Source organism: Typopeltis vanoorti, chromosome 8, assembly GCF_054136105.1.
Source record: "Typopeltis vanoorti isolate ZY-2024b chromosome 8, IOZ_Tvanoo_1.0, whole genome shotgun sequence".
NCBI lineage: Eukaryota > Metazoa > Arthropoda > Arachnida > Uropygi > Thelyphonidae > Typopeltis > Typopeltis vanoorti.
The window spans coordinates 136357626-136374149 of NC_143556.1; the positions used below are offsets into that span (position 1 = coordinate 136357626).

A 16524-nucleotide genomic window follows, 5' to 3' on the forward strand; every position below is an offset into this window, starting at 1 on the left:
GTTGGAACATGGTGTTAGTAATAACCAGTCCATGTCCTGAGCAGAAATCCAACAGATATTTGCCATTAATATTAGCTTTGCCCTTTTCTCCAAATTTTCCCAAAATATTTTTGTATGTCTCACAATCATTTCCTACTCTACTATTTAGATCCCCAACAAGGACCAACTTTTCCTTTTTCATTGTGTCAGTTGCTTTTTCTAAAGCCTCAAAAAATTCCTCCACTTCTACCTTAGTAGAACCTTCTGTGGGACCATAGGCACAAATAAGTCTCATTGTCCAGTTTCCCATTCTCATATTTGCCCACATTACTCTACTTGAGACTGACTGCCATTCAAGAAGATTAGCCTCGTATTTTGTGTTGAATACTATGGCTACTCCTTCTTTTCCTTGATTGTTATTGCCTGAATATAACATTTTGTATTTATTGCTCAGAAAGATCTCACCAGTTTTGGTCTTTTTTGTTTCAGTCACCCCTATTATGTCGATCTGGTACTTATCTAATTCCTCAGCTAGCTCCATTTCTTTGCCATTCAGGCTTCTTACGTTGATAGTACCGATCTATAACTCTGGTGATGTTGAGTTGGGGTTTGTTTTCAGATTTGTTCCAGTAGCTGACTTTTGGCTGTTCGCCCTGGTTCCCTGGCGAAAACAACGGGGGCCTTGTTTAACCGGGCGACGCCCCAGCCGGCATGAAATTTTGTCATGTTGTACCATCATTTTTTATTTTGGTTTAACCAATAAGAATACAATTTGGTCGGCTAAATCCCAAATTGCCAGCCCATCCTCGTTCGTTCAGTATCAAAGTAGATACCCAACAGGGTGCACCACGAGAAGGTGAGGATTGGACATTAGGTCAGAAGCCCTGGTCGGTTCTCCGCATTCCTTTAAAGGCTATGTGGAGGTCTCCTCTCAGTTATACAGCTTTGACCCTTAAGCACCCCAAATAAATCAGGTGGTGAAATATCAAGAAGAGGCTTAGCTTTTATTGTAGAGAAGAAAACTAATAAAAACATTATCCATATAATCAAAAAATCAGATATAGTAATGGCAATTCTCGTGAAATCTAAACCTAGAGATATGCTGATCATCCAAATATATGCTCCTACAGAACAGAATGAGGAAGCAGAAATAGATATCGTGTATGATGAAATAGAATGGTGTATAAAGGAAGTCGAAGGCAAGAAAGATCGAGTTATTTGTGCTATGGGTGACTGGAACATAAAAGTTGGATCAGAGAGAACATCTACACACGTGGGTCCATTTGGATTAGGAATTAGAGAAGACAAAAGCTGATTTATTTCTGTAACAAACACAATCTCATCATAACTAACACTTATTTTGAGCAAAAACCAACTGCAAGATACACATGGGAAAGTCCAGATGGAAGATACAAAAATCAATTAGACTATATTGTAGTCAGTAAACGTTACTTCAATGGAATACGGAATTCAAAGGTGATGCGAAGTGCTGACTGTGGAACTGATCATAGACTGGTCTTAATGAAGATGAATATTCGCCTGAAAACAATAAAATTTAAAAGAAGTCAACCCCTAAAATGGGATCTGCAAATGGTGCAAAATCCGATTATAAAATCAAAATTTAATGAAAATATTTCAGAACTGCTGTCTGCACAGTTGCAAAACGAAAATGAACCCCTAAATGGAATAGACTACAAGCAGTTATCATAACATCTGCTAAAAACCACATCAATAAACAAGAAGAAAGAAAGAAAAAACCATAGATAACTCAAGAGGTAATCAACCTTATCGATGAAAAAAGAACATGGAAAAGAGGAGCAAATGAAGAAGAAAGGTTAAGATATAAAACTTTGGATAAAAGAATCAAACAGTTATGTAAAAGACTGAAAGAAAACTGGATAAATAGGCAGTGCACTGAGATAGAAGAATCAAAATAGGAACAAAACCAGAGAAGCATTCCTGAAAGTGAAAGAACTTGATGGAAAAACAAAACACACACAGTCTAATAACATCAAGGACAAAGATGGAAACATACTCATTGATAAGGAAAAGTTAAATGGAAGAAGGGTGGAGTATTTATCAGATCTCTATGATGATAATGGTAATATGTTGGGTGATTCACGACACCTTAAGTTAAATGTAACAACAGATACCACTCTACCCACAAGAAAGGAGGTAGAACATATAATTAAGAATCTTCCTAATAATTAATCCCCTGGGTGTGATAATATTCCGGCTGAGCTGCTGAAAGCTTTGACTGACAATAATAACAACTATTTAGTGGAATCCATTCAGGACATCTATAAAACAATACAATTACCTGAAGTTTTTACATCTATCTGTATACCAATTCCAAAGAAACATAATGCACAAAATTGTGAGGATTACAGAACTGTGAGCCTAATATCCCATGCATCTAAAATTATTTTAACCTTCGTTAACAAACAAATTGAAAGAGCCATAAGCAGTGAATTGAGTGAACAACTGAAAGGCTTCAGAAGAGGAATGGGAACCATTAATCCTATGTAAGAGGGTTGAACTAAAAAGAGTTCAATTGTAAGAGGATTGAACTATCCTGGAACTAAAAATACTAATAGAAAGATCACTTGAAAGAAATAGGAACATTTACATATGCTTCATAGACTTTCAGAAGGCTTTTGACCAGGTAAAACATAATAAAATGTTCAATATATTAGATAAATTAGACATAGAAGATTATAAAAATGATTTACACCAAACAGAAAATGCAGCTGTTTAACTCTGAGACTTCTGAAGTGAAAATAAAAAGAGGAGTTAGACAAGGTCGTATCCTTTTACCAAATCTATTTAATATCTATAGTGAGACAGTGATGAAAAAGATCGAAAAACAAAAAACAGGAATTAGTATCAATGGTATAAAATACACAATCTTAGATATGCTGATGATACCATTCTAATAGCAGAAAACAGAAACAAATTAATCAAACTACTGCAGCTACTAATTAATGAAGGAAAAGAATTTGGATTAGATATTAATGCAAAAAAAAAACCAAATTTATGAAAATCTCAAAAGAAAGCAGATCCGAGCCAGAAATATTCATAAACAATATGAAAATTGAACATACAACAGAATACAAATATTTAGGCACCTACTTTACTGCAGATGGAAAGCAAGATAAAGAAATAAAAATAAGAACAGCCATAGCTAAAGATGCATTCTGGAAAAATAAAGATCTGCTCAGAAGTTCTGTGAGTATCGAGACAAAGAAAAGAATGATAAGAACATTAGTGTGGCCAATTTTCACATATGGAAGTGAGACCTGGATATTCAAGAAGAGAGTAAGGCAACAGATAATGGCCTTTGAAATGTGGTGCTGTTGGAGAGCTCTGAAAATCCCATGGACAGAACATGTGACAAATACAGATGTCCTACAGAGAATGAGAACACAGAGATCTTTATTACAGGAAATGATCCAGAGAAAGATGAGATTGGCAGGACATGTACTGAAAGATTCAGCAGGACAGAGGATATTAACAGTTTTAGAAGGAAAAATTATGGGAAAAGGATCAAGAGGCAAAAAACGAAGGACATGGCTTGAAGATATAAGATCATGGACAGGATCACACGGCTATGCAGAAACAAAAAGGAAAGCTGCCAACAGAGAGAACTGGAAGGACATGGTGCTGCACCCTCTCACTGAGGAAGCTACATGAAGAAGAAGAATAGCAATTTTAGACTTTAAAATAATTCTTGAAATTAATTATTAGATAGCTTTAAAAGTAACATATCACAGCTTATGTATGTGATAATATATATATATATATATGTTAAAGATACCAAGTTATTTTAAATATAAACCTGGTTTTTTTTACTCCATTTCCCAAGTAAGCAAACAGACAAGTCAGTCAAGTTTGCACCTGCAAGTGTTGCAAGTCTAGCTGACCCTTGCAACACTTGCAGGCACAAACTTGACTGACTTGTCTGTTTGCTTACTTGGGAAATGGAGTAAAAAAACCAGGTTTATATTTAAAATAACTTGGTATCTTTAACATATATTATACCCAAGGTAAAAAACTTTCTACATATATATATATATATATATATATTTCCTTTTTATGCCTTTGTTTCCATAAAATACTGTCTTTTCCAGTGACCCATATTATGGTCAAAGCTAATTATCTTCTGTTGTATCCCACAATGCACAGCACTCTTCTTTTTGGAATTATATTGCCATGAATTATAGGAAGGGTCACTACCCAGATTGTATCCACCTTTATTAACAGTGGAAGCTAGACATATCGAGTTACTGAGAGCTAAATCAGTGGTAAATATCATATTTCCATTTAAAGTAGGAATTCAAAAGTTGAAGTAATATGGTAGTGACTGACCCTTGCCATAATGCATATCTGAAAGGAAAAGTGTGCTGTGCATTATGAGATATGAGGACAGTTTGATATGAAGTCATCTGCCTCCTACAAGAAGTCTAGTCAGATACAAACTTTTAAAGGATAAATACAAGAATGTAATTTATTTAAGTGTAATAAGTGATATTTTCATGAGAAATTAATGCAGTAACTTATGGATCTGAGAGCTGGGTTAGAAGTAAAACACTTGACCGAAGACTAGAGACTGTAGATATGAGAATCCTGAGAAAGATTAGAGGCATAAACAGATGGCATCAATGGCAATGTCATATTAAAATGAGGATATTAAAAATGAGGATAAACTTGACATTGTCAGCATCCAGGAATGCATTAGCAGAGCTAATCGTCACTTAAACAAAATGGGAAAGGAAAGATTAGCAAAGCAAGTGTTCTCTGCCAGGTTGGCAGGAGAAAGACCCAGAGGAAGACCAAGATATAGGTGGATTGATACAGTAAAAAGTGCCTTAGAAGATAGAAATATAAGAACTGATAATATTGGAATCCTGACAGGTAACAGACTGATTTGGAGGATAATTGTAGATAGGAAGTTAGTAATGATGTAAATTTTTCATGCTGTACAGGATATGATAGTACAGGGTATTTGATGATAATCATGATGATTAATGCAGTAAAATACAAATTCATTTCTTAAATTTGACTTCTTGTTTAGAATTGAAACGAATAGTGGTATTTCTCCACCCTTGAAAGCCTGTATATTTTCTTCCAAATCTGCTGAGATTTTTATAATTAATATCCTTACAATTTTGTTTCCGGCTGCTCTCAATAATTCCACTTACATTTCAATATCTCTAGGTGCTTTTCAATTTTTGGCAGCTATTGCTTTGCTCATATCCCATTCTTTTTTATTATGATGGTTTCCTCACAGAATTCTCTCTCTCTCCTTTCAGATTCTTCATCATTGTCAATATCTTCCTTAGAATATTTCTCAACATACTCCTTCCATCTTTTTTTTTTCACTTCTATCAAACTTTTCCAAAATTGCATCTTTATTACTTTCTCAAATAATCTCTTCTTCCTGTTGTGTTGTCTTATTTGGTTTCCTTACATTTCTTTAGGTGTTTTGCTTTTTTTTTCCTGGCTTGGATAGGCTGGAAATTTTGGGATTTCTCCGACCAAATTGCATTTTTATCGGCTTAAACCCAAATAAAAAATGATGGTTCAATATGACAGAATTTCATGTCGGTTGGGGCATCGCCCAGTTAAACAAGGGCCCCCATTGTTTTTGCCAGGGAACCAGGGCAAACAGCAAAAAGTCAGCTCTTGAACAAATCCTAAGACCCACCCCAACTCAACATCACCAGAGTTCAAGATCGGTACTATCAACATAAGAAGCCTGAATGGCAAAGAAATGGATCTAGCTGAAGAATTGGATAAATGCCAGATTGGCATAATAGGGGTGACTGAAACAAAAAAGGCAAAAACTGGTGAGATCTTTCTGAGCAATACATACAAAATGTTTTATTCGGGTAATGACAATCAAGGAAAAAAGGAGTAGCCATAGTATTCAACACTAAATATGAGGCTAATCTTCTTGAATGGCAGGCAGTCTCAAGTAGAGTGATGTGGGCAAATATAAGAATGGAGGAACTGGACAATGACACTTATTTGTGCCTATGGTCCCACGGAAGGTTCTACTAAGGTAGAGGTGGAGGAATTTTTTTGAGGCTTTAGAGAAAGCAACTGACACAATGAAAAAGGAAAAATTGGTCCTTGTTGGGGATCTAAATAGCAGAGTAGGAAATGATTGTCAGACATACAAAAATATATTGGGAAAATTTGGAGAAAAGAGCAAAGCTAATAATAATGGCAAATACCTGTTGGATTTCTGCTCAGGACATGGACTGGTTATTACTAACACTATGTTCCAACATAAAAATGGGCACAAATTCACTTGGAGAGAAGAGGCAAGGAATAAGAAAAGTCTCATTGACTATGTTATTGTTGATATTTTCTCCCCGGATATTTTGAGATTTGAAATTGGAAGTGATCACCATTTAGTCTTGATCAGGATAAAATTGAATTTCATATTGAAAAGAAGAACATGTAAAAAAGTTTTAAAGCAAATAAAAGTTGAGCAGCTGTCAGATGTGAACTGCAGACTAAAATACACAACCATTATTCAAGAAAAAATGAAAGAGTTTGGGACAGGAACCAAACCTTGGAGATTCAGCTGCAAGCACTGAAAAAAACACCGATTGATTCAGCTAGTGATGCATGTAGTGAGGTTTTTTGTAAGAATAGAAAAATCAGAACTCTGTGTTGGACACAGGAAATTAAAGAGGCAGTGAAGGAAAAGAAGAAAACATATCAAAAGTTCCTGGCAAATAAGTCAGCTTGTTCTCTTAGAGAATACAGAGACAAATGTAAGAAAGCTAAGAACTGTGTAAGCTAAACAAAAGTCATAGGAGGGCTTTTTTAAGAACATAGAAAATAAATATCAAGAAGGTAGCAAGATGTGTTGGAGATTGTTGAAGAAGCTGAGAAATGAAGGGAAGGGTGCTGTAAAAGGAATTAGAGATGATAGAAGTGACATGAAAACAGAAAAAGATATCCTTAAAGTATGGAGTAATTACTTTGAAAAATTGCTAAATTAAACAAGTAGTGATGACATCACAGTGGTAAAAAACACTGACCAGGCATGCAGTCAGGAATGTTTATCCAAACTTGAAGTAGAAAAAGCCATCAAAAGCCTGAGATGTAGAAAGGCAGCAAGAGTAGATGATATTCGACCAGAAATGTTCATGTATAAAAGTCTTTCAGTGGCTGCGCAGCATAGTTCAGAAGGCCTGGACAGAGGGACAAATTCCAGATGATTGGAGTAGAGCTCTCATAGTACCCATATATAAAAAAGGGAAATAAAACTGAATATGAGAATTACAAAGGTATTTCTCTACTGAGTGTTCCTGGTAAGATATATGCAAGTATACTTGAGAAACCGTTGAGAATTATTGTGGAAGAGAAGCTTGTGAAGAACAAGCTGGATTTGGGCCAATTAGAGGCCGTCAGTATCAGATTTTCATTTTATGATAGATAGTTGAGAAATCATGGGAATATAACAAAGATGTGTATTTAAGTTTTGTAGATCTGGAAAAGGCATATGTCAAGGTGCCAACAGAGGAGTTATTCAAAACGCTACAGTTATATGGTGTCAATGGGGCATTATATCAAGAAGTACTTAGTCTTTATTTGAGTTGTAAGTCAGCAGTTAGAATTGAAGGGAGTATAGGAAGGTGGTTTAATGTTAAATCTGGTGTCAGACAAGGATATACATTATCCCTTCTGTTATTCATTATCTATATGGATCACATTATGAAGGAAAGTGGTATTAAACATGATATCAAAATTGGAGATGTTAATATCAGCTCTTTGCTTTATGCGGATGATGTTATACTTCTAAATAAATCTGCTACAAGTCTGTGAGACTTGATGACTAAAGTGAATAATTGTTGTAATAGATATGCTATGAAGGTCAGCATTAAAAAACTAAGAGAATGAAAATAGGCAGAAACATTGAAAATATCACTGCATTGTGAATGGAGAACCTGTAGAACAAGTAAAACATTTCAGCTACTTAGGCACGATTTTTAGTGGAGATGGTAAATTAAATATGAAAATAGACAACAGAATTAACAAAGCTGGTATGGTAGGAATTAATTAAATATATGGAAAAAGAGAGTAATTAGCCAAAACACTAAATTAGCTGTATACAAGACAGTATTCAAGCCACTTTTAACTTATGGATCTGAGAGCTGGGTCAGAAGTAAAACACTTGACCCAAGACTATAGACTGTAGATATGAGAGTCCTGAGAAAGATTGGGGGCATGAACAGATGGCATGAATGGCAATATCATATTAAAAACAAGGGTATTAGGAAAGAACTTGACATTGTCAGCATCCAGGAATGCATTAGCAGAGCTAATCTCAGGTGGTATGGTCACTTAAACAGAATGGGAGAGGAAAGATTAGCAAAAACAAGTGTTCTCTGCCATGTTGGCAGGGAAAAGACAAAGAGGAAGACCAAGATATAGGTGGATTGATACAGTAAAAAGTGCCTTAGAAGCTAGATCTGATAATGTTGGAGTGTTGACAGGTAACAGACCGATTTGAAAGAAAATTGTAGTTAGGAAGTTAGTAATGATGTAATTTTTCATGTAGTAATATCATATCCTGAACACCCGTTGAGGATATATATCAGGAATTTGATGATGGTGATGATTGTTTGTATATTGCTAGATAACTGGAAGAAGACCAGCACAAAGCCTTTTAAGCAATGAACTGACAGGGACTTCTGACCTAATGACTAGTCTTCATTTTCTCATGGAATATCTGTTGTAGGTCTATGTGGATACTGAATAAGAATTTAACCAATCAAGTTGTATTGGCTTAAGCCAGAAATGACAATGATGGTACAACAAGATGAAATGTCTTCTCTGTTGGGACATCACCCAGTTCAGTAATGGGCAGTTACTGCTGTTTTCATCAGGAAGTCAAGGAAAAACAGCAAAAAGTCATTGACTGGAAATATTCTAACTTGAAATCAGTAGAATTCATGATAGGTACCATTAACATTAGGTATACCAATGGAAAGAAAGTAGAATTGGCAGATGAATCAGAGAATTGCTATGTCATTATATTGGTGTTACCAAAACCAGTAAGACATAAATAAAGTGAGATTCTTGAAAATAGCAACTACAACTTGTTATATTCAGGCTTTAATTATCAGTGAAAGGAAAGAAGACTTCTAGTAGTCAACACTAAATACAACCATAATCTTTTTAAATGGTAGACTATTTCAATAGAGTAATGTGAGCAAACATGAAACTAGAATAAGGCTTAGCCTGTGTTTGTACAACCTTAATAGAAGACAGCTGATATAAAGAAAAGGTAAAGTTGGTCATTCTTGGAGATTCAGTGACAACCAGACATATAAAAACGTTTTTTGGGAAATTTGGAGAAAATAGCAAATCTTATAATAATGGTAAAGTAATTGCTTTCTTTCTGCTCATAATATGGACTGTTTTTACTAATACGGATTCCAGCATGAAGATTGCACAAATTCACAAATACATGCTTCTTATATTCCATGTTCCTGCTTTCATTAAATCCATAAAGTGGTGGTGGGAGGGTTTTATTCTCTGTGGTGACTTCTGTCAGAAGTTAAACTTCGAATACTTTAATCCTGCTTCATCATTCCTATCAATTTCATTATAAGTTTCCTCATGCTCTTCCCTAGTTTCCATTCCAATACCTTCTGCTGAGTCTTAAAGCACTATATCTCAATAAGCTTATGCACACAAAATATTCTTAGCAAAATATATACAAGAGGTTTGCTTCTTCTTTGTACATGATGCACCTTCCTTCCATGTTTAGGTTTTTTTTGTGTTCTTCTAACGGGGAGGTCAGCCAGTAAACAAGGGGTGGGGATTTCAGAAATCTTGTTGGTATTGAAGATATTACTGACCCTTCTGATGTCTTTCTAAAGAAAGAGGAAACATACAGTTAGTTAACTCTTTGTGGTATTGTGGACAATGATTTACCTTGTTTGTAGAAGTGCTGGAGGAGAGGAATGTTCGCAGCTGTATCAGTCTTATCATCGTCATCAAATTCCTGCCATGTACCCTCAAGGGGTGTACAGGATATGATAGTACTACATGAAAAATTTATACCATTACATCCTATCTACAGTTTTCCTCTAGATCAGTCTGTTACTTGTCAATACTCCAATATTATCAGATCTTATATTTCTGTCGTCTAAGGCACTTTGTATCATATCAATCCACCTATATCTTTGTCTTCCTCTGGGTCGTTTTCCTGCCAACCTGGCAGAGAACACTTGTTTTGCTAATCTTTCCTCACCCATTCTGTTTAAATGACCATACCACCTGAGATTAGCTCTGCTGACGCATTCCTGGATGCTGACAATGTCAAGTTCTTTCCTAATATCCTCGTTTTTAATATGATATTGCCATCGATGCCATCTGTTCACGCCTCTAATCTTTCTCAGGATTCTCATATCTGTGGTCTCTAGTCTTTGGTCAAGTGTTTTACTTCTGACCCAGCTCTCAGATCCATAAGTTAAAACTGGTTTGAACACTGTCTTGTATACAGCTAATTTAGTGTTCCGACTAATTTCTCTTATTCCATATGAATTTATTCAATTGACTTCCTACCATCTTCACTAAAAATCGTTCCTAAGTAGGTGAAATGTTTTACTTGTTCCACAGGTTCTCCGTTCAATTCGCACTTAACATTTTCAACGATTCTGCCTATTTTCATTGTCTTTGTCTTTTTATTGCTGACCTTCATACTATATCTATTATAACAGTTATTCAGTTTAATCAGAGAAACTTGTAGCAGATTTATTTAGAAGTATAACATCGTCCACATAAAGCAAAGAGCTGACATTAACATCTACAATTTTGATATCATGTCTAATACCACTTTCCTTCATAATGTGATCCATATAGATAATGAATAACAGAGGAGATAATGTACATCCTTGTCTCACACCAGATTTAACATTAAACCGTCTTCCTGTACTTCCTTCAATTCTAACTGCTAACTTACAACTGAAATAAAGACTAAGTATTGCTTGAACGTGTGGACAGACTTATGTGTTCGTCGAACATGTTGTTTATTTTTTTAACAGTATATATTAGAACACAGAAACTAAGTAAATAATTGATTTATTAACTTAGTTTCTGTGTTCTAATATAACAAAAACACAGTTTGTCACAATAATATGGCTGTATTAACTGCCTAAGATCTGGGAGACAGTCATCTTAAGAAAAAACTAGTGTTTTTTTTTTTTTTTTTTAGGACTCTAGTCTTATGTGATAGCTACAGTTTTATTTATTTTATTTTATTTTTTTTTCCAGATAGAGGGTGCCAAAAATTAGTCTTTGTGTTGCTGCTACAATTTTGTTTAACTAGTCCGTTGATTACACCATGTTGTTATAGTCTCGCGTATTGTGACAAACTGTGTTTTTGTGCTCTGAAGATGCTGGTTATAACGCCAGCGAAATATCAGCAATAAGTTAATAAATTAATTATTTACTTAGTTTCTGTGTTCTAATATATACCATTAAAGTGGTGATGGACACAACAGCATATGACAACAAAATGCACACACTGTTACAAGATCAGCCAACATACAAAATTATAGATCGCAATCCCAACAGCACACAAAAGAATAAGGCCCGAAAATTATTGAAAAAAGTCATTTCCTGGCCCAAAGACACAGTTAACATAACTCAAGCCCTTCCATGTTAAAACACCTAGGATCTATGGAGCACCAAAAATTCACAAACAAGATACACCCTTACGCTCAATTGTGGACAGTATTAATAGTCCCACATACAAACTGGCTAGCCATTTAGCGAAGCTACTAGCCACTCTCACAAATAATTCTCCCTCCTCTGTCAAAAATTCAGCCCACCTAAAAAGCATCTTACAACACCTTACCCTAAAAAGCTCAGACTTAATAGTAAGCTTTGATATCACCTCTCTATTCACAAATGTACCACTAATAGAAATCCTCAATCTACTGAAGTCACACTCTCCCCCCCCCGATATATTTGAACTATTCAAATTCACAATACATGCAGGATATTTCACATGGAAAGGGAAAATATACAAACAAATAGATGGAACAGCCATGGGTTTCCCCCCCCTCTAGCCAACTTTTACATGGAACACTTGGAAAAACTAGCAATCAATACAGCCACTCAAACCAACACTTTGGCTATGCTATGTTGACAATGTGCTTGCTATTTGGCCACATGGCCCAGAGACATTGGAAACATTCTTAGCGCATTTAAATGGCCAACATCCAAAAATCTACTTTACAATGGAACTGGAAGCTAATAACTGTCTCCCCTTCCTGGATACACTTATCACACAACTTCCAGATGGCTCCTTATCGTTTTTAGAAAACCAACACATACAGGGAGATACTTACACAAACAATCACACCATCATCCTTCTCAACAATATGACATTTTAAAAATGCTAACCCATAGAGCGAGAGCAATCTGTTCCAATGACAATCCTCTTGCTGCTGAACTGACTCACTTATGCCACACCTTCTTGGCCAATGGCTATAATCCACATAAAATAAACAAAATACTAAACGTTCCTAAGAAACCCCTCCCACCATCCACCACAGAGAACAACAAAACAGTCACCATCCCATACATTAAAGGCACATCCGATAAGATTTCAAGAATTCTTAATAAACATAAACTACGCACTACATTCAGACCATGTAGCAAATTAGCAACCCTTATCTGCTCACCCAAGGACAGCATTCCCCCTTTATCACATCCAGGAGTCTACCAAGTTCCCTGCTCATGTAATCAAGCCTATTACGGTCAAACAGGAAGAACTGTGAACATCCGCATCAGCGAACACAAAAGATACGTCCGGAATTATCACTATGGCAAGTCGGGCCTAGCAAACCATGCTCTCGATATCCCTGCACACAGGATCAACTGGAAAAACACAAAAGTACTACACAGAAGCTCTTACAAGTTGGAGAGATTGTTCTTAGAGGTGACAGAAGCTCCGAAACACACTCCAAATCTTAACAAATATGGCTGTATTAACTTGCCTAAGATCTGGGAGACAGTCATCTTAAGAAAAAACTAGTTTTTTTTTTCAGATAGAGGGTGCCAAAAATCAGGACTCTAGTCTTTGTGTTGCTGCTACAATTTTGTTTATCTAGTCCGTTGATTACACCATGTTGTTATAGTCTCGCGTATTGTGACAAACTGTGTTTTTGTGCTCTGAAGATGCTGGTTATAACGCCAGCAAAATATCAGCAATAAGTTAATAAATTAATTATTTACTTAGTTTCTGTGTTCTAATATATACCATCAAAAAAATAAACAACAATAAGTATTGCTTGATATAATGCCCCATTGACACCATATAACTGTAGCGTATTGAATAGCTTCTCTCTTGGCACCTTGTCATATGCCTTTTCCAGATCTACAAAACTTAAATATAGATCTTTGTTATATTCCCATGCTTTCTCAACTATTTGTCGTAAAGTGAAGATCTGATCCTGACAGCCTCTGTTTGGCCTGAATCTCGCTTGTTCTTCACCAATTCTTTTCAACTGTTTCTCAAGTATACTTGCATATATCTTACCAGGAACACTCAGTAGGGAAATGCCTCTATAATTCTCACATTCAGTTTATATATATATATATATATATATATATGGGTACTATGAGAGCTCTACTCCAATCATCTGGAATGCATCCCTCTGTCCACACCTTTTGAACTATGCAGTGCAGCCACTGCAAGACTTTTATACCACCATACTTCAGCATTTCTGGTCGAATATCACCTACTCCTGCTGCTTTTTCACATTTCAAGCCTTTGATGGCTTTTTATAATTCAAGTATGGATATGTATTCCTGACTGTATGTCTGTTGAGTGTTTTTTACCACTGTGCTATCACTGCTTGTTTCATTTAGCAATTTCTCGAAGTAATTACTCCATTCTTCAAGCATATCTTTTTCTCCAGTTTTCATGTCACCTTTATCATCTCTAACTCCTTTTACAGAACTCTTTCCTCCATTTCTAAGCTTCTTCAACAATCTTCAGAATATTTTGCCACATTCTTGATATTTATTTTCTATGTTCTTGCCAAAATCCTCCCATGACTTTTGTTTAGCTAGTTTTAAACAGTGTTTAGATCAGTCTTATCTTTGGATGATATTACAACGTTGCGTACAATAGCATCTACAAGGAATCATTAGCCTGACTGCTACTTGACTATGCAAATTTTCTGCATTTTGCCATTTTAGAGATGTTTTTTTGATAGTGGTCATTGGTTTTGGGTTAAATAGAGAATGAGGACCTTAATTCCACCAAGAATTATGTCTGTTACAGTTGACTCTAACTATATGAAAGAGTGACATGATAAACTCACTTACTGTAGCAAACTGCCGAGAAGTCCCAATCAACGAACCATAGGTACAATACTGTGCTAAATGAAATTTGCTAAAGCAAACTGTTGCTTTGACCCTACATGTTTACTATAGTAAGTGTCAACTATATTTGGTCAGAGCCGGTGTTTGGATCAGGAAAGCAGAATTTGATCTGCAATCAGGCCATGTAGAGGTGCAGTAAAAGTCACAGAGGACATGAGGCTGAATAGCTGGTGAAACAATGTTTTTAAGGAAAGGAGATGTAGCTGAGGTTATATTCTTTGTTACCAAGAGAAAAGTTGAATTTTTCTGGTATATTAGGAAGAACATAATTTTGAAAGATAAAAAGTTTGGAGAGGATTATATGATATCTAGTAAGTAAACAAACTATATTAGATGATCATTTATTTATTAAAAATAAAAAATAAAATGATAATTAAAAAAAAGCACTATAGCATTTCTTCTATGTGCTTGATCAATAGAATGTGGGAAGCTACCTTAAATTGTGAACTTCAAAGTCAGCAAAGGAGATGATCTCATTCTTTTGGTATCTAGACTGTAGAAAATCAAACATCAGATGCACAGCACATCATCATCACAGGAGGAGGAGTCAGATGAGTTATCAGAATTTGTAGAGCAGTAATCTTTTTAGAAACATGACAAGAAAATATTGACATAGACTAGAGTGGGTATCTCTTAAAAATCAAAAAATACAAAATAAGAAAGGCAGGTGCTTCCTCATAAATAAACATGAAAATACATCAGAAGATTGGAGCAAAACATTACATATCTGAACTTGGACCATCTAATTGATATAGATACTGCGATTGAAAATACGGGGCGATCAAAATTAAAGGATCCCCGGTTAAGGCCTTATGGAGCATCATCCAGTGATTCAGATGCTGTGAAACTTTGCAGGAATACGTTGTGTGTCATGTGGAAGCGATATGAGGAGAAAAAGTTTCAAAATTCACCATTAAGGATGTTGTGAAAACAAATACTTGGAATTTGCATATCAGCAACTCAGCAGGTGCCTGGAGGGTTTAAAAAGATTGACACTGATTTTCCCCTTCATTCTGGTTGTTAATACCGTCCATAGTGATGGCACTAACCTTGCCCCAGCATGCTTTGCTTGTGAAGCTGTACTACCTGAATAATTGCAATGCTGTTGCTGCATTCTGCAAATTTTGAACAAATAATGACAAGGTCCACTATCTCCATGTGCTCTGTGATGAATGATTAGTCATTTTGAAAGAAACAGGATCTTGAGACAGGAGCTTCCATAGGTCAGTCAGTATAGATGAAGCTCTTTGGTTGGAAAGACCTGGATTCGATTCCCATCAGTGACATGAAGAGCCTTTATCTAGTATCTTTTGACTAAAGGTGAGTTAATTGGTCTCACATGGAGGTGGAGGGTTATTTCTCCTAGTAACTCAGGTTTTTCATCCCTCAAAACAGACAAACTGGTCCTGTGAACACGTGGCTACAGTCATAAAATATACTACTGCAAGGAAGGCAACGGGAAAACACCTTGCTCATAATCATCTCCCTAGTATTATAGCATATGGCTGGGAGAATAGGATAAGATCTTTGAGAGTTAGACCGAGGTTGCAAACCAATCAATCAGTTCACAACAAATGAATGAAGTTGCTACTGCCGTTCTAGAACAGGCGATGAACATGTGCACTGCACTAATGTGCAGTGCACATGCTGTATCAAGATACATAAATGTGCCTTACACAACTGTTCTCGATTCTACAGAAGATTCTGCATTTCTACCCATTCAAGATAACCTTATACAGGAGTAGCTCCCGATGATTTTGAAAGTCAACTGACATTTGCTTTACCATTCTTAACTTGAGTGGAGTTGGATGCTGCATGGCCATGGATGATTTTGTGGGGAGATGAGGTTCACTATCTCCTGAAAGGAGTTGTGAATACCCACAATTGCCAAGTATGGGCTACACAAAACATGCATGTAATCCAACAGATTCCTTTGCATACACCCAAAGTTACTTACTGTCTGGTGTAGGTTTACAGCTTCGTTTATCATTAGACCATTCTTCTTTGAGGACATTTGCCAGTTGGGTCCTACAGTCTGCTCAGTTACTGCTGAGATGTATTGCAGTTTGATAACAGTTTTGTTATCAAAACAAAACACATTGTAGCACAGCTACA

At 35.9% G+C, this 16524-nt stretch overlaps 1 protein-coding gene across 1 annotated transcript in view; it reads left to right on the top strand.

Moving 5' to 3' along the window:
- Positions 1–16524, top strand: part of pit (probable ATP-dependent RNA helicase pitchoune) — a 316420-nt gene that overhangs the window by 150071 nt on the left and 149825 nt on the right. The gene's annotated exons all lie outside the window — the stretch shown is intronic.